This window comes from Narcine bancroftii, chromosome 2, assembly GCF_036971445.1.
Source record: "Narcine bancroftii isolate sNarBan1 chromosome 2, sNarBan1.hap1, whole genome shotgun sequence".
NCBI classification, from domain to species: domain Eukaryota; kingdom Metazoa; phylum Chordata; class Chondrichthyes; order Torpediniformes; family Narcinidae; genus Narcine; species Narcine bancroftii.
In genome coordinates this window covers 57,725,826-57,752,324 of record NC_091470.1, presented here as the reverse complement: position 1 = coordinate 57,752,324, position 26,499 = coordinate 57,725,826, and the positions used below count along the sequence as shown (strand labels likewise).

At 39.6% G+C, this 26,499-nt stretch overlaps 1 long non-coding RNA gene across 1 annotated transcript; it reads left to right on the top strand.

Annotated features, from left to right (window-relative positions):
* The first annotated feature begins 1,002 nt into the window (after positions 1–1,002).
* On the top strand, positions 1,003–26,133 carry LOC138753580 (uncharacterized). The gene is made up of 3 exons (XR_011351273.1): positions 1,003–1,117; positions 2,819–2,935; positions 25,670–26,133. It is a non-coding gene; the product is annotated as an uncharacterized lncRNA (long non-coding RNA).
* Positions 26,134–26,499: the final 366 nt, after the last annotated feature.

Sequence of the window (26,499 nt, the reverse complement as noted above, 5' to 3'; positions counted from 1 at the left end):
AGGTTAATCCTCCCACTGTTTTCCAATGGTTTACCCAAACTATACTATGTTTAAATTTAGAGAAAATTAGAAACTCTGTCTATGAATCCCCTTCTATGTTTGAGTTAACCTGGCGACCATTTATTCAATATTTTCATTTGTGGTGAGTTGATCTGGCTCTGTTTTCTTTCTATGATTATGTATGATAATTGGGCTGTAAGATGAGATCGGAGTGATCGGCGTGGTTTAGCTATATCTTTAGGTTTTTTTTAAAAGTTTTTTTAAAGATTTTTTAATTCAGATTTGTTTTTTCTTCTTTTTTGGGTTTTTTTTTCTCTTTTTTCATATATTGTTATCAATTATATCTTTTTTTTAGAGATAGTTCACACCCTAAACTGATCTAAAACATTTTTTTTATGATATATTTTTATTCTATAATATTATTGTTTAATATCTCTGTATTAATTCATTACTTACTATGTATTTTTAATATCTCTTTGAACTGTATGTGTTTATAAATTATAATAATAATAAAAAGATTGAAAAAGAAAGAGTTTTAATGAGAGATCTGATAGATTGGAATTGTTTTTCCTGGAGCAAAGGAGGCTGAGAAATGATCTTATACAGCAGCTTTTCCTAAACTGGGTTATGCAGAAAGACTTAGGGGTCCTGCAGAAGAAATGACAGGGAGTAGAATTAAATTACTTTTTACCTCTGTCTTTTCAGTTTGTTTTGGAGGGTAAGACAAGATGACGGCTGCAGGGGAGGGGGAGATGCGCGCAACCCTCTGCTGATGCTCACTTTAGCCATTCATTTGTATAATACCTGCCCACCACCCCCCCCCCCCCCCCCACCGTTCCAATCGATGCCCAGGCTCAGCCTGTCCATCAAAGGGTCTGGGAGAGGGGTTCTGGACAAATTATCTGGCGGAATGTTGGGGGGGATTGTGACGTCTCTTCTCCCCATGCACGCAACCAATCACCGGGCCGTGGCCCCATTGTGATGTTGGTGGGCAGACGGCTCGATGGGGGGGGTGGGGAGGAGGGTGGTTACTGATCAAGTCTGGATGAAGATAACAAATCTGACTAAGAAGTTGATCTGTGTTCTGTGGGCAAAAATGGGCATAAAAGACTCAGAGGTACGTAAGTACTCTGGAAAGATGAAATAATTTTGGTAAACCACTGTTGTATGTATTTATTTTGTTGGGCACACCCATTGGATGTCTGTACGAACCCTCAGAAAGACCTGTGAATGTAAGGTCATGACTGCTGCTGAGTACATTGAGGACCTGATCAGGGATACCTACATTGCCGGGATCAGTTCGAATTACATCCACCAGAGACTTTTGGAACAAGGGGAGCTCAGTCTGCGGAGAGTAGTTGAGCTGGCAAGTATGCTGGAGGTGGCCCTCTAGAATATGGAGGCCTAATCAACGGATAACATGGCTTCCTTATGTTTACCCCGGGTGCCATCATCTTGCCACCCCTTCACTCCACTAACAAGTCGACCACAGCAGCAGTGCTCTACGAATACCTCCCATTGCTTTTGTCTGGTTCTGTCAGCGACCTGACCATAGCATGGTACTCTGGGACCACTCAAAATGCTACTTCTATGGTCTGGGTAAGCACGAGAGGAAACACTGCCCAGCGAAGGATTCGACTTGCTCCAGCTGCAGGAAGAAGGGACACTACACCAAAGTGTGTAAGTCAAAACCCCTTTCTAGCAGCGCTGCATGTGGATCGTGGTGGGGGGGGGGGGCGCTATACTGATTGCTGTCATGACCAGGAGCCAGCAACTCCATGCAAACCATGGGGTTCTCCATTTTGGGTGCCATTTTTGGGATCCAGCAGTGCCACATGCGGGCCCTGGGGGCTGCCACCTTGGACACTGTTGCCCTCTGTAACAGCAATTAGTAGCAACCCGACACTGGCTTCCATCACACTCTACCAGGATAGCTTGCATCAGCTTACCAGATCAAAGATGGACATTAAGGTAAATGACCACGAGACAAGTTGCCTATTCAATATTGGAAGCAGAGAGAGCTCATACAGTGCAGCACTTCTCCCTCGCAATAATGTTGGTGAATGAGAAGGTCAACTTGGCCTCCAGGTCGCATCAGGGGGTACTGCATAATGACTCTAACTGTGGGGGGTACAGACTATAAAAACAGCTCTGCACTGCTGTGCTATTTGGGCTTGATTTTCAATGTCACCTTTAAAGCATGATGATGGAGTTTGAAAGGTCCCATCTGCTCCTCACTGTCTCTAACAAGCAATTATGAAACAGAATGCTATGTTCCACCTATACTCCAGCACTACCCCCCCCCCACCCCCCAACCCATAGTACATGACCAACAACTCAGTCGCCTACCATGCTCAAACCTGCAGGCTCTCCACACTTAAAATTACCAACTTCACCCCCGACTGTAAACCTGTCACCACTAAAAGTTGACAGTACAGTGCTGGGGACAGGTCTTTCATTTGGGCAGAGGTGCAGCATTAACTTCAGGAGGGGATCATTGAAGCCAACACCAGCCCTTGGAGAGAGCAGGAAGTGGTAGTGAGGAATGGGTAAAAGAATGGGTAAAATAGGTAGTCATTGACTACAGTTAGACCATCAACAGGTATACACAGTTAGATGTGTACACCTCCCCCGCATAACCATGAACCAAACTGCAGAGAATTGGGTCTTTTCTAACATCAACCTGAAGTTGGCATATCACCAGGTCCCTATCTGCCCAGAAGACCACCAATACACTGGGTTCGAGGCGGATGGCCACCTCTACCATTTCCTGCGGGTCCCCTTCGACATTACAAATGGACTCTTGGTTTTCCAACAGGAGATGGACTGCATGGTGGACAAGCTGTAGGGAAAGTGGACTGCTGCAGTGAGATGTTGAAGATTTCCATTAGGACCTTTATCAGCTGGGCCGCACAGTCCTTCAGCACTCAAACAGGTATGCTAGCTGGACCTGATACTTGGTGTGGGTTCACCCAGGATAGGATCTTCCTCACCTCAGCTGCAGTTATGCAGGGTGCCTGTTCTTCAGAGAGAGAGACAAGGCTTTCTTTCATGTCACCTTGTTTTCCTCATCAAACTGTGTGGGGAAGGTATTCAACCTGTCAGGAAGGGAGGCATCATTGTCGCTGACCTTGCAGGATTGACTTACAGTCAGTTATGGTTTGAATACCCTGTCACATGCAATACATGTTGCCAGTGTCAGACAGTGTCTGTGGCTTCTCTGTGCATACCGATTCTTTGTCTTCCTGATTGCACGGGAAACTTCAGCCATTTCACATCTTAATGCCATTTTTTCTCTCAACCTGAAAGCAGTGTCACAAGCTCTGAGTGTTGCACGAATCTCCGAGTCTAGCCTTGGTTTTTGGTTGACTCTTGCTGTGCAGCATTTGATCCCATTGTGACAACCTCAATAGATTTAATTATGTAACTAATCACTCTGCACGTATATTTGTCAATGTTGATGTGGTTGCTGTAGGTGGCCATCTCACTTTTTTTAAATTTTTTTTTTTCACACCATAAATCACATTAGCCATGATATACACTATTTCTTTTTCACACATATACAGTGACTTTTTCTCCCCCCCCCCTTTCCTCCCAAACCACCCCCCCACCCCCCCCTCTCATCCATTTTAGGTATACAATCTAGGTTGCATTAAGCCAGTCAGACAATGTTGTCATTCAACAAAATTACACCAGAAATTCTACTGAGTCCATTCTTTTCTTTCCTTCTCCTTCCATCAACTTAGGTAATGTTTGTCCCCGGTAGGTTTTCGCTATTGTATTTAATGTAAGGCTCCTATACTTGTTCGAATATTTCAATATTATTTCTTAACCTATATGTTATTTTTTCTAATGGAATACATTTATTCATTTAAATTTAGTAGTTTCTTCCTTTTAATTTGGTTATGTATTCCATTAATATTTAAAGACATATAGTTCAGCGTAGCCCTTTTATATTTTGTTTATCTTCTCTTTCCGTTTTTCCATCATTACCTTTCCTCCTTTTCCATTTCTGTTTTCTTATTTTCAACTCTTTATAAGACAACTTTCCTACAACATCCAACATTTTCCTTATTCCCCTATTTCTATCTTATTTATCCCCAATCTCCCCTTCACCTCCTGAGTTGTCCTTTATCCCTTGTCGGACAACCACATCTCCCCTCTCCATTTGGATTTGCGAATCCACTCGCAAGCGTCAACTGATTTTGCAGTGACCGCTATTTCCCCCCACCCCGCCTCCCCCAGAAAAGATTTCACTTTTCATATGTCACCAAGGTCACTCTTTTAATTCCCTCCTTATTCTCTCTATTCCATTACCTTCCCTTATTAATTCTTGTCTATACTATCTATATTTTCCTCTAAGTACAGATACATTCATGTATGCTCATTGTCTCTATTCACTCTTATACCTCTTTACCCGCATACATATCAATCGTGATCATTTTTACTCTCATTACCCGTCTTCATCCCTCAGTCTATTTTTGTCTTTACCCACATACATATCAATCGTGATCATTTTAACTCTCATTACCCGTCTTCCTCCCTCAGTCTATTTTTGTAATTGTTCTGCAAATTTTTGTGCTTCTTCTGGATCCGAGAATAGTCTGTTTTGTTGTCCTGGAATAAATATTTTCAATACCGCTGGATGCTTTAGTATAAATTTATACCCTTTCTTCCATAAAATCGCCTTTGCTGTATTGAACTCTTTTCTCTTCTTTAGGAGTTCAAAACTTATATCTGGATAAATGAAGATTTTTTGCCCTTTATACTCCAGTGGTTTGTTGCCCTCTCTTACTTTTTCCATTGTCTTCTCCAGTACCTTTTCTCTTGTAGTATATCTTAGGAATTTTACTACAATAGATCTTGGTTTTTGTTGTGGTTGTGGTTTAGAGGCCAATACTCTATGTGCCCTTTCTATTTCCATTTCTTGCTGTAGTTCTGGACATCCTAGGGTCTTAGGGATCCACTCTTTTATAAACTCCCTCATATTCTTGCCTTCTTCATCTTCCTTAAGGCCCACTATCTTTATGTTATTTCTTCTGTTATGGTTTTCCATTGTATCTATTTTTTGAGCTAGTAGTTCTTGTGTCTCTTTAGTTTTTTTATTAGATTTCTCCAATTTCTTTTTTAAATCTTCTACCTCCATTTCTGCTGCTACTGCCCGCTCTTCCATCTTGTCCATTTTCTTTCCCATTTCTGTTAAGGTCATCTCCATTTTATTTATTTTCTCTTCTGTGTTGTTTATTCTTTTTCTTAAATCCTTAAATTCCTGTGTTTGCCATTCTTTAAATGACTCCATGTATCCTTTAATAAGAGCAAGTATATCCTTTACCTTGCCTTTCTTTTCTTCTTCTATTTCACTGTACTCTTCCTCTTCCTCTTCTTCTTCCTCTGGGTTGACCATCTGTTGTTTCTTTGGTGCCCTTTCCTCCTCTTCTTTCTTGTTTCTATTGTCTTCTGTGGTCTCTTCTTGCTGCAGGTGTTCTGCAGCTGTCGTTGCCGGCTGTGGAGATCGACTCCCCAGCTGGTCCCCCCTCCCGTCGGTGTGTTTTTTTTCATTCGCATCGCGCATGCGCGAAGTATCGCGCATGCGCGGTTGCGCACTTTTACTCGGCTCTGCGAGCCATTTTTGTAGTCCATTATTTACCAACCTGAGGGAGCGGGTTTCTCTCTCCACAGCGGGCCTCTTCGGACAGGTAAGGCCTTCACCTTTTTCCTCCTTTGTCTTCTCTTCCTCTCTTCTTACCGTTGCTTTCGATTTTTCTTTTTTTGTCGCCATCTTCTTTCCACCTTTATACTCACTTTTCTGTAACTTTTATTTCTGTGCCTTTGTGTTTTCCTTTGTTTTTCCCGACTTTTCTGGAGAGGGCTGGAGTTCACCGTCCGGCCACTACTCCATCACGTGACTCCGGTGGCCATCTCACTTAATGCATTCCAGTCCTGCAACGTTGCTGTGGCTTCTTCTGGCAATTTGTTTGACTACTACAGAAGACAGCACAATTTTGGAAATTATTTTAATCCATAATATAGATAGGTGTGTGAAAACAATGCCTTGTGCTTGTCAATCAAAAAACATTGTCTTATTCGTTTACATTAATTAGATGGTATCATTGTTGCCCTTGAAAATTCAACATACAAATCTTGAAATGTAGGTAGAGAACCTCATGTGTGGCACGTTGTCACGGGCCTTCTGAAAATCAAATACGCAACATCCACTCTCATAGGCATACGAGCCGGAGGAGGGCAACTGCCCTCCCAAATCCAGGCAAAACAAGAAGAAAAAAATGGACGGAGAAAGCATCTGATGTTTTCCGGGGAGAGTTACTGGAATCTGCTGTTGTCCTTGGCTCACTTCAGACTATTGCCAGATATATCTGACGTTCCCCAGAGTGACTGACTCTCCTGGTTGTGCCCAGGCCCAGCGCTACCATTAGGCAAACTAAGCAGCTACCTAGGGGGCAGACCACGGTGGGGTGGTGTGGGGAGGGGGTGCTGTCAGGGTTGGACAGGTTCAGCTCAAGTGTGGTATGTGTTTGCGGAGTGCCTCGACCAACACACAGTGATCAGGTAAGACTAATTTTTTGGGGGGAGGTGTTGTCCGGTGAATGAGGGATTCGGGGAGGGCAATGGGATAGCGGCTCCCCAAGGGAGGGGGCAGGGGGAAGGTGCAAATGCCCTTGCTTGGCTCTGGCCACATTGGCTCAGTGCTGGGTCGCTGGAGGGCAGTGCGCCCCTCCCTCTCTCCCCCCCCTCCTTATGGTCTCTGCTCTGCTTCCCCCCCTTCCTGGACCCTACTCCCCAGTCCCCATTCCCCACTTCCCTCTCCCTGTTCCCTTCTTCTCACTCCTCAATCCCCACTTCTCTCTCCCTCCCCAGTCCCTGATCCCCCCCCCCAATCCCCACTTCTCCCTCCCCCCCAGATCCCTACTCCGTCCCATCCCTGGTCCCTGGGCACAGTGTAAAATTTCGGGCAAATCAACCCCTTTGGCCCCCCCCAACCAAAATGTCCCCATTTTCCTATGTCCACTGCATCTCCTTGATCTAACCTTTTTGTCACTTCTTCAATGAATTCCAATTGGTCTGTCAAGCAAGATTTTTCCTTAAGGAAACCATGGTGGCTTTGGTTTATCTTGGTCATAAGCCTCCAAGTACTACATAACCTCATCCTTTACAATCGATTCCAACATCTTCTCAAACACTGACATCAGGCTAACCAGTCTATAATTTCCTTTCTGCTGCCTTTCTCCTTTCTTGAATAGTGAGGTGATTTTCCAGTCCTCTGGGAACATGCCAAAATCTATTGATTCCTGAAAGATCATTACCAATGCCTTTACAATCTCTACTGCTACTTCTTTCAGAACCCGAGGGTTAACCCATCTGGTCTGGAAAACTTATCTACCCTTAGACCTTAGCTTTCTGAGCACCTTCTCCCTTGAAATAGTAACTGCACTCACTTCCCTTCCATGATACCCTTCAACGTCTTACACCCTGCTGTTTTCCACAGTGAAGACTGATGCAACATACTCATTTAGGTCCTTTGTCATCTCTTTGTCTCCCATTATTATCTCACCAATGTCATTCTCTAGTGGTCCTGTGTCTACTCTCACCTCTGAGACTCCGATAGCTCAGTGGTTAGAGCAATGGCCTTGCAAACCAGGTTCGTTCATTTCTGTGAGGGGTGCTGGACAAAGTGGTGATTCTCTGTCTTCCTTACAGTGGACGAAGTTAAAGAATTTCATGTTACATTCTAAATGTAGTATTACCTGACAATAATGGAACCTTTACCATTTACTCATATATTTGAAGAAGCTTTTCAAAGGTTATCAAGGAAGTATCCTCTTTGATATTATTTGTGTGTAATTCCTGTTTAAAAAGAGTCCTTGCATTAGGGGATACACCTCATTTTGAATTTCTTGTGTCTCATGCCTCTTTGCACTCTCCATATAGAATTAGTTTAATATTAGGAATGTGCAGAGAAAGCTTAGTGACATTCGGCAAATGGGACACACTGATTTAAGAATGAAGAATAAAGTACTGGCAAAACTCACCATTATCTATAAAATATGTGTGGGTTAAACATTTATTAATGTTGTAAGAGATGGTTATGCAATGTTCGATGAAAGTAAAGAATCAAAACCCACCGTCATTGTCAGAAGTACAAATTCTCACACATGAGTCTCTTTAAAGTCGGTGACACGACAAGCTTTATTTACAAGTCTGCAGAGTTGGACTCAACTGGCTTCTCGCCAAGTCAAGCCCCGATACATACAGTGCATTGATTTTTATACCTTTTTTGCTTGTCCTTCCCCTCCTCTTTAACACTGTTTTAATTGGTTAGTTTGTGCAAAATCATTCTAAGTACACTTGCATTTGTAATTATCATGTTTGTCACGTACACGACGAACTCAACACACACTAAATTCTGTTTTTCACTCTTTTATCAATCTTTGGCTCCTACATGTCTCTTTGTGACCATGAAAGATTTCTGATTGTTATAACATTGTCCAGCTAAACTTTTATGGTAAGCTCCCTGTCTATTCTGGCTTCCCCTTTTATGATTAATCATCACATTTTAACTTAAGCCCTTTTTAACCTAAATTCTCTATCTATAACAATCATCGACTTGATCAATCTTTTGGCCAGTGTTGTCTGCAGGTGCCTTTGTATTCGTTGGTACATATTTAAGTACTGGGTTGTGTTTATCCTAAATCTTAAGAGCGAGTTTCTCTAGCAAGGCCAGAACTGCAAATAGGATGTATTGCATAATAGAGATGAGGCAATCCATCTCTGTGTTTCTCTGTTCTCCGTTTTGTTTTCTTTCCTCTTGCATCATTTCAGCCTTGAAATATCTTGTGGACTTTAATAGTAATATTCACATTAATTTTCACTAGAAATTATTGCCTTGTGTCTTAAGCTCTTGTTAACATCACTATTCCTTTTTTAGGTTTTTGACATTTTCCTGCTCTGCTGTAGATTGTAATAAAACTTATTACTGCTGTTGCTCTTGGACCTCCGACTAGTAGCAACTGAAAATATTTGTCAAATCCCACTTAGGATTAAAACTAGTGAAAAATTATTGATGAGATTTTGGATCTTAACTTGAAACATTTATAATTCCTTTACCCCCACAGATGCTGCTCAACTTGCTGAGTTCCTCAAGCAGTTTTTTTTCTCCAAAATCACATTCTTTCAATAATTTTTTTTTAATACTTTAATCTTATTGAGAAAGTTCCACTTGGAGAATGCAGTGCTGATCATGTTTAATAATATGCTGCTGTTTTGGAACATGGAAATTGGGAAATGAATATTGAGCAAGGTCAATCTACCTTGACTTTTACCATCCTAGTAGTCAAATGTAATAAAATAATGTGACTTTGGGTGGTAAAAGGGAAGGCAGATTGACCTTGCACAATAATAATTTCCCAATAAATATTAAGGCCTATATATGCTGTGTTTGTAATAAAAAAAACCACAAAATTACTGGAGGAGCTCAGCAGTAATGTCCATAAGAGGTAAAAATATATAACCTATGTTTCGGGCCTGAGCTCTTCCTTAAGATATGAGCAAAAAGAAGGTGGGGGTGGGGAAGGAAGAAAGGGCAGGGGGAGGAGAACAGGCTAACTGGCAAAAGGCCATAATTGGCATGGGTAAGAGGACAGGAGAGGAAAGGTGAGAATTGGGGAGTGGCTCTGTGAATGCAGAGCTGAAGGTGAAAAAGGGGAGTGGCTTTGTGAATGCAGACTTGAAGGAAAGGAGACAGAAGGAAAGGGGGAATGAGGGAGAGAGAGAGCAAGAGGAAAGGGATGGGGAAGGGGAGAGATGGGGGCAGGGACAAACAGACACTGAAGTCAATGTAAATGCCATCTGGTTGGAGGGTGCCCAGATGGAATATTAAGTGTTGTTCCTCCAATTTGAGGGTGGTCTCAGTCTGGCAGCGCATGAGACCATGGACAAATATGTTTGCATGAGAATGGGTCGGGGTATTGAAATGGGTTATTGCTGGGAAATCCCCACTATTTCGGTGAACAGAGCGAATGTGCTCAACAAAGCAATCTCTAAGTCTGCGTTCAGTCTCTCTGTTGTAGAGGAGGCCACAATGGGAGTACTGGATGCAGTAAATCTCCTCTGCAAATTCACAACTGAAGTTTTGCTTCACTAGGAAGGACTATTTGTGTCCCAAATGGTGGTGAGAGAGGAGATGTGGTAAATGATGATATGTTGGAAGTGGAACCTGGTGGGGTGGTAGATAAGGACAAGGGGAATCCTCTTCTTATTGCGTGTGGGGGTGAAGGGGGCCAGGGTAGATGAGTGGGTAATGGAGGATATGTGTGTGAGGGCTGAGTTGATGGTAATAGAGGGGAAGCTACATATTTTTGAAGCCAGTGTGAAAGTTTATGACAGAGGCTCAGTCCTGTGGGCTGTTGAGGCCAGGCTGAGTGTTCGTAATGGAGGCTCACTTTCAGGATTGAGGTGGAGATCCATGTCAGATGTCACTGAGGCAGTAGTCTCCAGGGAGGTGGGCTTCCAATGCTTGATAGACAACAGCTGAGTGTAGAACTGTCGGTTGAATGCGTAGATTTATCAGGGGATGGTGTAGGGGAAGTCCATGATGGGTCATGGTAAGTGATGTTTGGAGCTATGGTAGTGAAAAAGCAAGGGTCCGCTGGTATCTGGGCATGGAGGCAAGGGTGGTCCTTAGGATACAGTGAGAGAAGCAAAGAGAGCATAGAGTACCTGAGATCCTTGTGGGGAACAAATTAGAAGGCCTAGAAATGGAGCGGGAAACCATGTGGCACAGGATGGAGGTGGAGGCAAGTAACCAAGAAGAACACGTAGCTGCAGAAGCAAGTCTGAGTGCAAACATGGCCTTACTGGTTGATAATAGCAGGGAGTGCAGAGATAGAGTAGTGAGAGAGAAAATAATTAGGGTTGGCTAATCACATCAATATTTCCTTCCATTAGTCTTCCACAACACTGGAAATGGTGTAAGGTAATGCCAACTGGTGTCGAGCTTTCGAGACCATGGCACAAAAATAATCTATTCATCCCACAACCAATGACTACCACAACAATCCTGCCATAATTCAAACTAATTATATATCTCAAAATTGCTATTGTCTGAAAGAAATATAATTACCAATCTTTAGTCACTCTATGACTTTAAAGACATACTCTTCTTGGTTGCCAGATAACAACCCACACTTTGACAAAACTAGAGAAAAGTAACATAGCTCTCAGATTTTCAGAAAACAACATGGTTGTAGCTGGGGGAATGGAAAGAAGGTGTAAAGCCACACTTCATCTGACAGGAGTATTTTAAAAAAAATTCTGTGTATATATATTGATGGTCTGTATAAGTGTGTTATGACTGTACGTGTGTTTGCACTGTTTGGTACCATAAACTGGAAAACATTATTTCATCGGATTGTACAGGTACAATTGGATGACAAATCATCTTGAACTTTGTCAATGTCAGTTACAGTCCATTAAAATACTGCACTCCCATACAAACAAATAACCAAAGTCAAAACCACATTTATGCCCACATGGCCACACAACTTTTACCCACCTAAATTTACTGCAAGCTTCATCCACTCATGCCAATTCCCCAGCCTCACCCCGCTATTGACATTTTAATCTCACAGAAGCCTATGAGGCACAGCTCCAAATGTGAAACTATGAAAAGTTTGAGGCAAACCAAGAAGGAATAGGACAGGGGCAGCCAAATATTTTTGGTTGCGGGCCACATACAGAAAAATATAAGGAGTCATGGGCCAAACAATGTTCTCGACAGTTTTCAACCAGTTACACTGCAACAAAAATAATGTTTTTAGACCAGAAATCCCTGTACCATCAAAAATTAATTTCTATCAAAATAATTATATGACACTTCTGAACAGTTTAACTGTTGACATTACAGTAGTTTATTGATGTGCTCACATATTACAGTAGGCATTTATGTATCTGTTTCTCTTAAATTTAATTGAAATTAATAAAATAAAACTCTTTAAAACTCTCATTTAAAAAGCAGTGCATAATAAAAAGCTGGGTAGAGAATAAGAACAGGAGAAAAGATCAAGAAAGGGACAAGGCAGTCTCCAACATTCTTCATGACTCTCAATGAATACAGTTTATGGCACAAGTGTTCACCTTAATGATTATGATGCAATGTGTAAATCTGTAGAAAGGCTATTAAAGATTTCTTGCAAATAAAACAAACACATTTCCATTGTCCTCTAAGGAAAAGTATTCATTTCCCACCAACTGAAATTTTCAGCATCACTTACTATTTTCTGTCTTTTTGGTTCCCCCATGTTTAATCAACTGAGGTAAACATTTTTAAAACTGATTAGGTCCACAAACTTAAGGAGATATGAAGAAAAACTTATGATCTGTAAAGCTACAACTTCAACTTATTTCATCATTAACAGAGTTCTATTCTGATTATGCAGATTCCTGTTTCTGAATGGAGCAACAAAGACAGCAGGGCACAGCCATGTAGTTGTCTGAATCTGTCTACCTGTTCAGCCTTGGGTCTTGAAGCAGAAACAATAATAGCATCTTCATGCACAGAGAAATATGGTCTGGCAACTACATAACTAATGGTGCTTTAATTGGTAAAGATATTAATATCATGACTTTCAGATAAGTTGGCTTAGTCATATTTCATTGCTGGTTGGTGAGAAATTATTTTTAAAAATAAAAATAATTGCTTCACTGCAGCATCGCAGGTGTAAGAGTGGCCGATAACACAGCTGCCATATAATTCCAGGCAATGAATGAGCATAGCATTGTTGGAAAGTCAATTCTAAGCAGGATTAAATACAACTTTGTTCTATGTGCATGGGTTCACATACGCCTGCATTTTTGAGATGTATGGTGGATGACTAAATACTGAACAAGTATGAGTGGAGCCTGGAACAGATGTTTAAGATAAAAGGCGTAAATGAAATCAGTTTGTCTTAATTCACTTCAATAATTTTACTAGATTGTGGGGGGGGGGGGGGGGGGAAGCAGCATCTGAATATTTTCATTACTATTTTGCTCCTGAGCAAAATATGTAAAATCTATTTTGAAAAACAAACATGCACTTTTCTTATATTGGATTCTCTTTTTGATATACTCGGGTTTCAATAATGGATTTATAGTAATGAGGCAGAAGTGTTTTGTGACCAAAAAAAGAACATAACATTTAAACAATGTAGCAATTTTAGGTGATAAATTTGAGTTTTAAAAATGAGTTTATTTAGAAATTAGATATTTGAAAAAATTGCATGTTTTGTTTGGTACAATTCAACATGCATGGAATATAGTATCATTTTATGCTCCCCTTTTAACAATTTATTGAGAATGGAACCACTACACTTAAACTGTTCAATTATTCTAAGTAATTGAATAATACAATTCATAAGCAACTTTTATAAGTAGAAAATTATACAAGTAAAAAACATAAACATTCACAAAATGAAAACAGATTAATTGGAATAATATAAAACCAATCTGGTTTGATTCAATAAAAACAAAATGCTGGAATCATAAAGCAGATCAGGCAGCATCAATGGAGAGAGAACAGGGGTTGATAGTCCTCCGTTAGAATGAAAAAGAAAAAAATGTTATTTATTTTGTGGAGAGTGTGGTTAAAATTGATAGAACTAAAGAACAAAGGGGAAATCTCTGATTGTGTGATTATAGGGCTTCTGTGATGATAAGCAGCTAAAGTCATGAGAGAAAGACAGAGAGACAGAAAGAGAAAGAGAGGGGGGGGAGAAAGAGAGAGAGAGAGAGAGAGAGAGAGAGAGAGAGAATATCAAAAGAGGCACTTTAATTCTCCAATTGACTCCCACTTTGATATATGTATTTATGGGCTCCTGCACTACTTTTCTACATCCCAGCTCTGATCTGCACTTCACAGCTTTAACATGATCCTAACTTCACCCACTAACCTATCAACCACATGGTTTCATCAGCTTCTTATCACCTCACCAACCCTGCGCTCACACAGAGATATTCTGTTTGTCTTATCCATTCCTTTCTCCTCCCACACTGTGCAATTTTTTTTTTTTTTAATTTTTTATTTTTCACACCATAAATCACAATAGCCATGATATACACTTTTTCTTTTCCACACATTTACAGTGACTTTTTCTCCCTCCCCCCTCCCTCCTCCCAAGCCACCCCCCCCTCATCCATTTTAGGTATACAATCTAGGTTGCATTAATTCAGTTAGACAATGTTGTCATTCAACAAAAATACACCAGAAATTCTACTGAGTCCATTCTTTTCTTTTCTTCTCCTTCCATCAACTTAGGTAATGTTTGATCCCGGTAGGTTTTCGCTATTGTATTTAATGTAAGGCTCCCATACTTGTTCGAATATTTCAATATTATTTCTTAAACTATATGTTATTTTTTCTAATGGAATACATTTATTCATTTCTATATAGCATTGTTGTATTTTCAAATTATCTTCCAATTTCCAGGTTGACATAATACATTTTTTTGCTACGGCTAGGGCTATCTTGACAAATCTTTTTTGTGCATCTTCCAAGTCAATTCCAAATTCTTTATTTTTTATGTTACTTAGGAGAAAGATCTCTGGATTCTTTGGTATATTGTTTTCTGTTATTTTATTTAATATCTGATTGAGATCATCCCAAAATTTTTCTACTCTCTCACATGTCCAGATTGCATGAATTGTTGTTCCCCTTTCTTTTTTACATCGAAAACATCTATCAGATACTGTTGGGTCCCATTTATTTAACTTTTGCGGTGTAATGTATAGTCTGTGTAACCAATTATATTGTATCATACGTAGCCTCGTATTTATTGTATTTCTCATCGTTCCAGAGCATAACTTCTCCCATGTTTCCTTTTTTATCTTTATATTTAAATCTTGTTCCCATTTTTGTCTAGTTTTACCATTTGTTTCCTCATTTTCCTTTTCTTGCAGTTTAATATACATATTTTTTATAAATCTTTTGATTAACATTGTATCTGTAATCACATATTCAAGGTTACTTCCCTCTGGTAAACTCAAGTTGCTTCCTAATTTATCTTTCAAGTAGGATCTCAGTTGGTAATATGCCAGCGCTGTATCTCCAGTTATATTGTACTTATCTCTCATTTGTTCAAAGGATAAGAATCTACTTCCTGAAAAACAATTTTCTATTCTTTTAATCCCTTTTTTTTCCCATTTTCTAAAGGCAAGGTTGTCTATTGTAAAAGGGAGTAGCTTATTTTGCGTCAATATTAGTTTTGGTATTTGGTAATTTATTTTATTTCTTTCTACATGAATCTTCTTCCATATATTGAGGAGATGGTGTAATACTGGAGAAGTTCTATGTTGTACCAATTTTTCGTCCCATTTATATAATATGTGTTCAGGTATCTTTTCCCCTATTTTATCTAATTCTAGTCTCGTCCAGTCTGGTTTTTCCCTTGTTTGGTAAAAATCTGATAGGTACCTTAATTGTGCGGCTCTATAATAATTTTTGAAGTTTGGCAATTGTAAGCCTCCTTGTTTATACCATTCTGTTAATTTATCTAGTGCTATCCTCGGTTTCCCCCCTCTCCATAAAAATCTCCTTATTATTTTCTTTAACTCTTTGAAGAATTTTTCTGTCAGTTGTATTGGCAATGCCTGAAATAAGTATAGTATCCTTGGAAAAATGTTCATTTTAATACAGTTTATCCTTCCTATCAGTGTTAGTGGTAGCTCTTTCCAATGCTCTAAATCGTCCTGTAATTTTTTCATTAGTGGATTGTAATTGAGTTTATATAATTGGCCTAGATTTTTGTTTATTTGCACACCTAGGTATCTTATTGCCTGCGTTTGCCATCTGAATGGGGATTCCTCCTTAAATTTTGAGAAATCCGCGTTATTCATAGGCATTGCTTCACTTTTATTTACGTTTATCTTGTATCCCGACACTTCTCCATATTCCTTCAATTTCTTATATAGTTCTTTTATTGATAGTTCTGGTTCTGTTAAGTACACTATCACATCATCCGCAAACAGACTGATTTTATATTCCCTGTCTTTTATTTTTATTCCTTTTATATTATTATCTCTTCTTATCGATTCTGCTAGTGGTTCTATAGCTAGCGCAAACAATAATGGTGATAGTGGGCATCCCTGCCGCGTTGACCTGCTTAAGTTAAATTGCTTTGATACATGTCCATTTACTGTCACTTTCGCTAACGGTCCCTTATATAATGCTTTAATCCAATTAATATACTTCTCCGGTAAACTGAATTTTTGCAATACTTTGAACAAGTAATTCCATTCTACTCTGTCGAAGGCCTTCTCTGCGTCTAAAGCAACTGCTACTGCCGGTGCTTTATTTCCTTCTACTGCATGAATTAAGTTAATAAATTTACAAATATTGTCTGTTGTGCGTCTTTTTTTGATAAATCCAGTTTGGTCTAAATTTACCATTTTCGGTACCTGTTCTGCTAATCTGTTCGCTAATAGTTTAGCTATTATCTTATAATCTGTGTTTAGCAGAGATATTGGTCTATATGACGCTGGTGAGAGTGGATCTTTCCCTTGTTTTAGTATCACTGTAATTATTGCTGTTTTACATGAATCTGGTAAGTTTTGTGTCTCATCAATCTGGTTGATTACATCCAGGAGGGGCGGTATTATTAGGTCTTTAAATGTTTTGTATAATTCTATTGGGAGTCCATCCTCTCCTGGTGTCTTATTATTTGGTAAATTTTTTATTATCTCTTGTATTTCTACTGTTCCAAATGGTTCTGTTAATTTATTTTGTTCCTCTATTTGTAGTTTTGGTAGTTCAATTTTAGTCAAAAATTCATCTATTTTCCCTTCTTTCCCTTCGTTTTCGGTTCGGTATAATTGTTCATAGAATTCTCTGAAGTTTTCCTTAATTTCTTTTGGATTATATGTAATTTGTTTGTCTTTTTTCCTTGTTGCCAATACCATTTTCTTAGTTTGCTCTGTCTTAAGCTGCCATGCTAGGATTTTGTGTGTTTTTTTCCCCTAGTTCATAATATTTCTGTTTTGTCTTCATTATATTCTTCTCCACCTTATATGTTTGTAATGTTTCATATTTTATTTTTTTATCCGCCAATTCTCTTCTTTTGGTTGTATCTTCCTTTATTGCTAATTTTTTTTCTATGTTTATTATTTCCCTTTCCAACTGCTCTGTTTCCTGATTATAGTCCTTCTTCATCTTGGTTGCATAACTTATTATTTGCCCTCTAATGAATGCTTTCATTGCGTCCCATAGTATAAACTTATCTTCCACTGATTCCGTATTTACTTCAAAGTACATTTTTAATTGTTTTTCAATAAATTCTCTAAAATCCTGTCTTTTAAGTAGCATGGGGTTTAATCTCCATCTATACATTCTTGGAGGGATGTCCTCTAGCTCTATTGCCAATAACAGGGGTGAGTGGTCCGATAATAGTCTAGCTTTATATTCCGTTTTCCTAACTCTCCCTTGAACGTGGGCTGATAACAGGAATAGGTCTATCCTTGAGTATGTTTTATGTCTAGTCGAGTAGTATGAGTATTCCTTTTCTTTTGGGTTTTGTTTCCTCCATATGTCCACAAGTTTCATTTCTTGCATTGATTTAATTATAAATTTGGTTACTTTGTTCTTCCTGTTAATTTTTTTCCCCGTTTTATCCATATTTGGATCCAAATTCAGATTGAAATCCCCTCCTATTAGTATGTTCCCTTGCGTATTAGCTACCTTCAAAAAGATAGCTTGCATAAACTTTTGATCTTCTTCGTTAGGTGAATATATATTAAGTAGATTCCAAAGCTCTGAATATATCTGACATTTTATCATAACATATCTCCCTGCTGGATCTATTATTTCCTCTTCTATTTTAAATGGCACATTTTTGCTAATTAATATAGCCACTCCTCTTGCTTTTGAATTATACGATGCTGCTGTTACATGTCCTACCCAATCTCTCTTTAATTTCTTGTGCTCCAATTCAGTTAAGTGTGTTTCTTGGACAAATGCTATATCTATTTTTTCCTTTTTCAGTAAATTTAGTAGTTTCTTCCTTTTAATTTGGTTATGTATTCCATTAATATTTAGAGTCATATAGTTCAGCGTAGCCATTTTATATTTTGTTTATCTTCTCTTTCCGTTTTTCCATCATTACCTTTCCTCCTTTTCCATTTCTGTTTTCTTATTTTCAACTCTTTACCAGACAACATTCCTACAACATCCAACATTTTCCTTATTCTCCTATTTCTATCTTCTTTATCCCCAATCTCCCCTTCCCCTCCTGAGTTGCCCTTTATCCCTTGTCGGACAACCACATCTCCCCTCTCCATTTGGATTTGCGAATCCACTCGCAAGCGTCAACTGATTTTGCAGTGACCGCTCTTTTCCCCCACCCAGCCCCCCCCAGAAAAGATTTCGCTTTTTATATGTCACAAAGGTCACTCTTTTAATTCCCTCCTTATTCTCTCTATTCCATTACCTTCCCTTATTAATTCTTGTCTATACTCTCTATGTTTTCCTCTAATTACAGATACTTTCACATATGCCCATTGTCTCTATTCACTCTTATACCTCTTTACCCGCATACATATCAATCGTGGTCATTTTTACCCTCCTTACCCGTCTTCATCCCTCAGTCTATTTTTGTCTTTACCCACATACATATCAATCGTGATAATTTTTGCTCTCATTACCCGTCTTCATCCCTCAGTCTATTTTTGTAATTGTTCTGCAAATTTTCGTGCTTCTTCTGGATCCGAGAATAGTCTGTTTTGTTGTCCTGGAATAAATATTTTCAATACCGCAGGATGCTTCAGTGTAAATTTATATCCTTTCTTCCATAAAATCGCTTTTGCTGCATTGAACTCTTTTCTCTTCTTTAGGAGTTCAAAGCTTATATCTGGATAAATGAAGATTTTTTGCCCTTTATACTCCAGTGGTTTGTTGCCCTCTCTTACTTTTTCCATTGTCTTCTCCAGTACCTTTTCTCTTGTAGTATATCTTAGGAATTTTACTACAATAGATCTTGGTTTTTGTTGTGGTTGTGGTTTAGGGGCCAATGCTCTATGTGCCCTTTCTATTTCCATTTCTTGCTGTAGTTCTGGACATCCTAGGGCCTTAGGGATCCATTCTTTTATAAACTCCCTCATATTCTTGCCTTCTACATCTTCCTTAAGGCCCACTATCTTTATGTTATTTCTTCTGTTATAATTTTCCATTATATCTATTTTTTGGGCTAGTAATTCTTGTGTCTCTTTAGTTTTTTTATTAGATTCCTCCAATTTCTTTTTTAAGTCTTCTACCTCCATTTCTGCTGCTATTGCCCGTTCTTCCATCTTGTCCATTTTTTCCCCCATTTCTGTTAAGGTCATATCCATTTTATTTATTTTCTTTTCTGTGTTGTTTATTCTTCTTCTTAAATCATTGAATTCCTGTGTTTGCCATTCTTTAAATGACTCCATGTATCCTCTAACAAGAGCAAGTATATCCTTTACCTTGCCTTTCCCTTTATCTATTTCACTGTATTCTTCCTCTTCTTCTTCCTCTAGGTTGACCATCTGTTGTTTCTTTGGTGCCCTTTCCTCCTCTTCTTTCTTGTTTCCATTGTCTTCTGTGGTCTCTTCTTGCTGCAGGTGTTCTGCAGCTGTCGTTGCCGGCTGTGGAGATCGACTCCCCAGCTGGTCCCCCCTCCCGTCGGTGTGTTTTTTTTCATGCGCGGTTGCGCACTTTTACTCGGCTCTGTGAGCCATTGTTGTAGTTCTCTTTCTACCGACCTGAGGTAGTGGGGTCTTCTCTCCACAGCGGGCCTCTTCGGACAGGTAAGGCCTTCACCTTTTTCCTCCGTTGTCTTCTCTTCCTCTCTTCTTTCCGTTGATTTTGATTTTTCTCCTTTTGTCTCCATCTTCTTTCCACCTTTATACTCACTTTTCTTTAACTTGTATTTCTGTGCCTTTGTATTTTCTCTTGTTTTTCCCGACTTTTCTGGAGAGGGCTGGAGTTCACCGTCCGGCCACTACTCCATCACGTGACTCCTCCCCACACTGTGCAATTTAAAGCTCACTTGTTTTCTCCCTTTTCCAATTTCCAACTACAGCAATCTTTTTATTCAACTGTAAATATAACCTTGTAAACTGTATCATTGAAGATGAAATTCACATTACAGCTTTTTTCTCAAAATTCTGCAGACAACAGATTATTCAAAAATGTAGTCATAGATCCAGTACCTCATCCCTATTTTGATGTTTCTTTTATTGTAATAAACGTGTTATTTTATAATAACAATACTTTATTAGTACTCATGACCTCGAGGTGGCATCCATTTTGAATCCACTCCTAGCTGCAACAACTCATCTCCGACTCCCTCTAGTGGTCAGGATTATCACTACCATTCTATCATTACACCCGTGTCAGAGTTCAGATTCAGAGTTCAGTTTTATTGTCAGAGAACATATATGATATCACATACAACCCCAAGATTCTTTTTTTTCCTGCAAGCAAGGCAGAAATACTACTTTTTGGCAGTGAAAAAAAAAACCTGACTCAAAGTATACTTGTAAACAAATAAAGAAATATAAACAAACCGATTGTGCAATACAGATACAGAAAAAAAAGAGCAAAAGTAAGACACTTTAAATAAGTCCCTGATTGACTTTGTTGATGAGAAGTTTGATGGTGGAGGGGAGGCAGCTGTTCCTGAACCTGGTGGTGTAAGTCTTGCAGCACTTATACCTCTTTCCTGATGGTAGCAGCAAGAACATAGCATGTGCTAGGTGGTATGGGTCCTTGATGATTGCTGTTGCTCTCTGATGGCAGCGTTCCCTGTAGATGTTTTTGATGGTGGGGAGGGTTTTACCTGTGATAACCCCACTACCTTTGGCAGGGCTTTATGCTCAAAGTATTGATGTCCCATACCAGACTGCGATGCACACTTTCCACCACACATCAGTAGAAATTTGCCAGGGTTTTTGGTGAATATTCTACCTAAATTTTTGTATCTTTTTCAAGCTTTACAAATTTTTATTCATAAATCCTTTTTTAATTCATTTGATTTGGATATTTCTTCATATATATGGCAGGGGAAATGACCTGTATAAGTAAATCCCATCTTCAGAAAACTATTAGGAATGGGGGAATGTAACTTCCAAATTTTCAATTTTATTACTGGGTGATTAATTTATGCAGTTTATTTTTATTATTAAAATTTGATAAATTAGCAAATCGACTTTCTTGGGCAGAAATGGAACTGAACTTTTCTAGAAATTGTCTATGTTGGCAATTTTAGGTTCTGCTTTACCTTTATCATTTTTCAAACTGACACATAATCCAATGATGAGAATAAGATTGAGAATATGGGTTCAATTGAGGAAATTTTTTGGTTATAATAATTTTTTTCTGGCTAGATCTATGATAGATAACCATTCATTCCTGCCTTCAGTTTAGATGAAGGCTTTAAGGAATGTTACAGATTAAACATTTTAAATATTTATTTATTTGAAATAACTTTGCTTCTTTTAAACAATTGTCAATTAAATTTAATATTTCTAACAGACATTTTTTTTAGATATTTGCAAGTTAGGAATTTTGTTCAGTCTAAATTGAACACTTTTTCTCAAATCGCAGATTCTAATATACTTGACATACTTTTTGATCTACAATTTGTTCAAATTGCTATCATGTATTTATAGTGATCTATTGGATTTAAGACTAGGCTCAGTGGCTAAGATTAAAAATGATTGGGAACATGATCTTAATATAACTTTTTCAGATGAGGATTGGTATTCCACTCTTAGTTTGATCAATGAATCTTCATTTTATGCTAGATACTGTTTATTACAATTTAAAGTGATACACAGAATACATATGACTAAACTTAAATGATCCTTTTTCTATGCGGATGTTGATCCATTTTGTAAAATTGTAAAAATTTTTGAAGTCTCACTGATTCATATGTTTTGGGAGTGTCTTAAATTAAGAATATTGGCAGAATATTTTTCTTTCTTTGTCAACAATTTTTAAGATTAAATTAGATCCATGCCATTTAACTGCTCTGCTTGGTTTTTCACGTGAACCAGATAAACTTTTATTGGCATCTCAAGAGAAAGTTTTAGCTTTTAGCACATTGATAAACCAGACAAGCAGTTTTAATGAAATGGAAAGATGAACTCTCACCGACTCATGCACAGTCTTTACATGATGTAATGACATATCTAAGCTATAGGTATAATATTAAAGATAAAGAGTTACAATTTGAAAAAGTATGGGGCCCATTTATAGAATACTATCATAATTGACAGTTTTAGATGATTTGGATGTTCTAGTGCTGATTTGTCTGTCTTCTGGAGATCCTGACTTGATCAAACTTTGTATTTTTCTTGTAACCTTGATTAGAGGGAGGGGTTAGATTAGTATTTCTTTTTTTTCTTTTAGATAAGTGAATTTATGAGGTTTAATTATGATTATCCTGGATAATATCCATTTTTTAGATTTTATTAAGGTATAATACATTTGTTATTATACTATTTAACTGATTTATATATATAATTATTTTAATAGACAATCATATTTAATAATAAGGGATGGAATTTAAAATTTATCATATTGTGCATTTACTTTAATTTTGTTATGTTTATGTTGAACTCAATAAAAATATTTTAAAAAGAAAAAAGAATAAATTTGCCAGGGTTTCTAATTTAATACCAAACTTCCCCAAACCCCTGAGGAAGTAAGGACACTGATGTGCTTTCTTCAAGATGTCGTTAGTTGGTTGGGTCCAAGAAACATCCTCCGAGATAGTGACTCCCAAGAACGTATATTTGCTCACCTTCTCCACCTCTGATCTCCCAATGATCACGGGATCGTACACCTCGTTTCCCTTCCTGAAGTCAACAATAAGCTCCTTGGTTTTGGTGACATTGAGTGCTTTCATGAAAGGCTCAAGCCCAAAATGACGGTTATGTATCTAATCCTAATGTTTGACCTGCTGAGCTTCTCCAGCCTTTTGTGTTTTTACTTAAGTACGAGGTTGTTGATGTTTGCACCATTCAATTAAGTTTTCAATCTCTTTCTTGTATGCTGATTCATTGCCCCTTTTTATAGTGGTATCATCAGTGAATTTGTAGATGGTGTGGTTGTACCAAGCCATACATTCATGGATGTATAGTGAGTAGTGCAGGGAATTAAGAATGCAACCCTATGGTGCACCGGGATTGATGGAAATTGTGGAGGAGATGTTCTTACCAATCCTCACTGATTGTGGACTGAAAGTGAGAAAATCCAGAATCCAATTGCACATTAAGTTGTTGAGTCCCAGGTGTGAAGTTTGCTGATAAATTTTGAGGGAATGATGGTGTTAAATGCCAAAATGTTGTTGATAAAGAGCATTCTGATGTATGCATCTTTGCTCTCCAGAGTTTTGTGTCGAGCCTGTTGCTATGTTAGGTAAATTGAAACAGACCCATGTTGCCACTTAGACAAGAGCTGATATGCCTCAACACTAGCTTTTTAAAACTCTTCATCATTGTTGATCATGTGCCACTGGTCGATAGCCATTAAGGCAAGTTACCAGACTTGATTCCAGTGGACTAGTGGCACTTGGGTGGATACTTGGGTATCAGTATGATTGATGTCTGTTTGAAACAGGTGGGTACCACGCCCTGCTGAAGTGAGTTGTTGAAGATATATGTGTGGTGGAACACGGTACTGTGGGCATTCCTCACTGGGCTAGGCAGGCTGGCCCACCTTCTGTACCAGTAGCCCCTCCCCGTAAGATCTCCTTATAAAGGCTGAGAACCCTAGTCTCCTCCCTCCCTCATACCTGTGTTAGACATGAGCCAGCAGGGTGTAGGGACATGCCTGGGTTTTCTGATTAATAAAACTTTTGTTTGCTTGCTTGCTTTGTGTCTGCGGATGGTCATTGATTGAGCTTGTGGTGATATGACCACTACTATAGTCACACTCCTACTGGCCTACTGCAGGGGGAAACCATTGTACCTGCAGGTAGGTAATCTGGGAGGCTGGACCCACCTTGCTGACTGTCATATCACCTGCCCATATAAAGACTTGAGCCAGCCCTTTCCAAAACCAGTCAGGCTACACACATATCCAGTGCTTTCTACTTTAAGCTGATTAAAGCCTGTTGTACAGTCTTTCGAATTTTGTGTTGTGCAATCTGACTGGAGATGCTGGAGATCGATCCAAAGGAACCCGAGGCCTCCGTAAAGTTTGATATGTGGCTACACTGTTTGAAGGCCTACCTGAGGTGCCATGAAATCACAGTTGATAGTGATTGGTACAACTTGCTTTTTGCTGTGGTGGGCACCCATGTGTTCCAGTGACTGCACTAGATATGAAGAGGCAATGGCCCTACTCCAACAGCAATATAGAACCCTGATGAATGCGATGTACATGTGCATCCAGCTGGGATCCTGACGCCAGGGCCCAGGTGAGTCGGTCGATGAATAATTGTTATCCTTCCCTAGATGATTGGCGTCGGGAACCTCATTGCTGGTCTAACCGATGACCCTAGGGCCGGTGCTTCTCCGGAAGCATATTAGAATGCACAAGGCAGACCTCCTGGTCGAGGAAGTGCATCTCCTGCATGTGAACCCCCAATATGCACTGGTAAATACCTTGACGGACAGGACGATACAGTGTCCATCTGGGACCTGGAGTGAACGGGGTGCCCCAGCACAGGAGGTGCACCCAATATCCCCGGGCAGTGACCAGTTAGCACCAGGGATCACCCTGACAAACAACATAGTGATCCCACCACCAACGCAGCCCCCTGAGTGTCTCCCTTCCACTTGAGTGTCCCCCTCCACTATTACAAACAAATTCCCCACCCCTATGGACCCGGTATATACAAGCCGCTTTCAGGTGCTTGGACACAGATAAAGCACCGGCAGACGCAGCTAGGGGAGTGCAGCTGGGACGTTCAGGTAGCCGTGGAGAAGATGCCTTTCTGTCACCTGAATGTGCCAGCTGAAGGAGACCCGCATCCAAGTGAATGCCGGCTCCTGTGAACTGTGGCTGTAGTCCCACTGCTACTTTCAGAACCGGAGATTATACCTACAAGAGGAGGGTTAGGTAAGTGCTCCTCCTGGCCGGGATCTCCACTTTCAGGTGGCCTCCCGAGAGCTGCATAGGGGTAGTGTGAAAAATGGTGAAAAGTGATTAAACTCGCACCATTCTGTGAAAAGTGATGGAATGCAAAGTATGTAGATTAGAGCTTGAGAGTAGACAGTACTAGCTAGTGGGCCCCTTCTTATCATGAGCCCCAAGGATGCAAGGATCTGGTTCAGGCTGGTACACTGATGTAAGGAAGTTTATAGCTAGTACTGCGCTTGCTTAAGAGACATGAATATTAACTTCGACGCCTCTATGGAGGGTATGAACTAATTAACATAATATGCGATGTATGAAGAGGGAGGAACTGATTGATACCTGGATTGATGGAAGGGAGAAGAAGAATGTTGTAATGTATTGGGATTCTGATTGGAAGAAGGTAAATGAAGGTAGGGTGATGTTGAGCGTGGGACTGTACAAAGGAGTGATGATTCTGAACCTCCGGTGTGTCTCCAGACCAGGGACACCCGACTCTGCAGACTCAAAATAAAGCTGAATCTGTTCCCCAAGACTTTGTCTCCAGAGTAGTGATTGTGAACACTTTATATTTCACAGGTAGAATATGCGGTTTTACTTCAGGGTATTTTGGCCGCCTGAAAGTGCCCTCTGACACAGTTCAGCCCTCCATATCTAGCTGGTCGAATAAGCCACTATTCCACTGGAACCGACAATACAGCCAGCAGTACTTCGGAGATCTCAGATATGAATACACTGTCGGAATGGCTGAACCTATGAACTGTATGGACTGCAAGATCTGTGCTGATGGACATTGCCTTGAATCACCCCGCCGGACTTCATTAAAAAAAAAATGGAGGGTGAATGTGGTGGAACACGGTACTGCGGGCATGTCCCCTCTAGGCTGGGCAGGCTGGCTCACCTTCTGTACCTGTAGCTCCTTCCCACAAGATCCCCTAATAAAGGTTGAGAACCCAGTCTCCTCCCTCATACCTGCCTTGGACGTGACCCAGTAACATGTAGAGGCATGCCTGGGTTTTCTGATTAATAAAGCTTTGACTGCCTGCTTTGTGTCTGTGGCTGGTCATTGATCGCACTACAATCTGTGAATACTTTGGCAAGATGGTCAGCACAGATTTTTAATACTCAGCTGGGTACTCCATCCAGACTGGAAGCTTTGCTCGGATTCACTCTCCTGAAGGCAGTCCGCATATCATCCTCAGATACAAAGAGGAGAGGATCATCAGGTGACATGGGAGTAAGCAGTGGTGGTTATTCCTTGTTCTTATGGTTGAATTGGGTGTAGAAGGCATTGAGTTCATCTAGGAGTGAAGCTTTGCCATCTCCTACTGCTCTGGATTTGGGTTTGCAGTAGGTTATGTCATTTAGACCCTGCCACAGCTGTTGGGTATCCTTTGCTGTTTCCATTC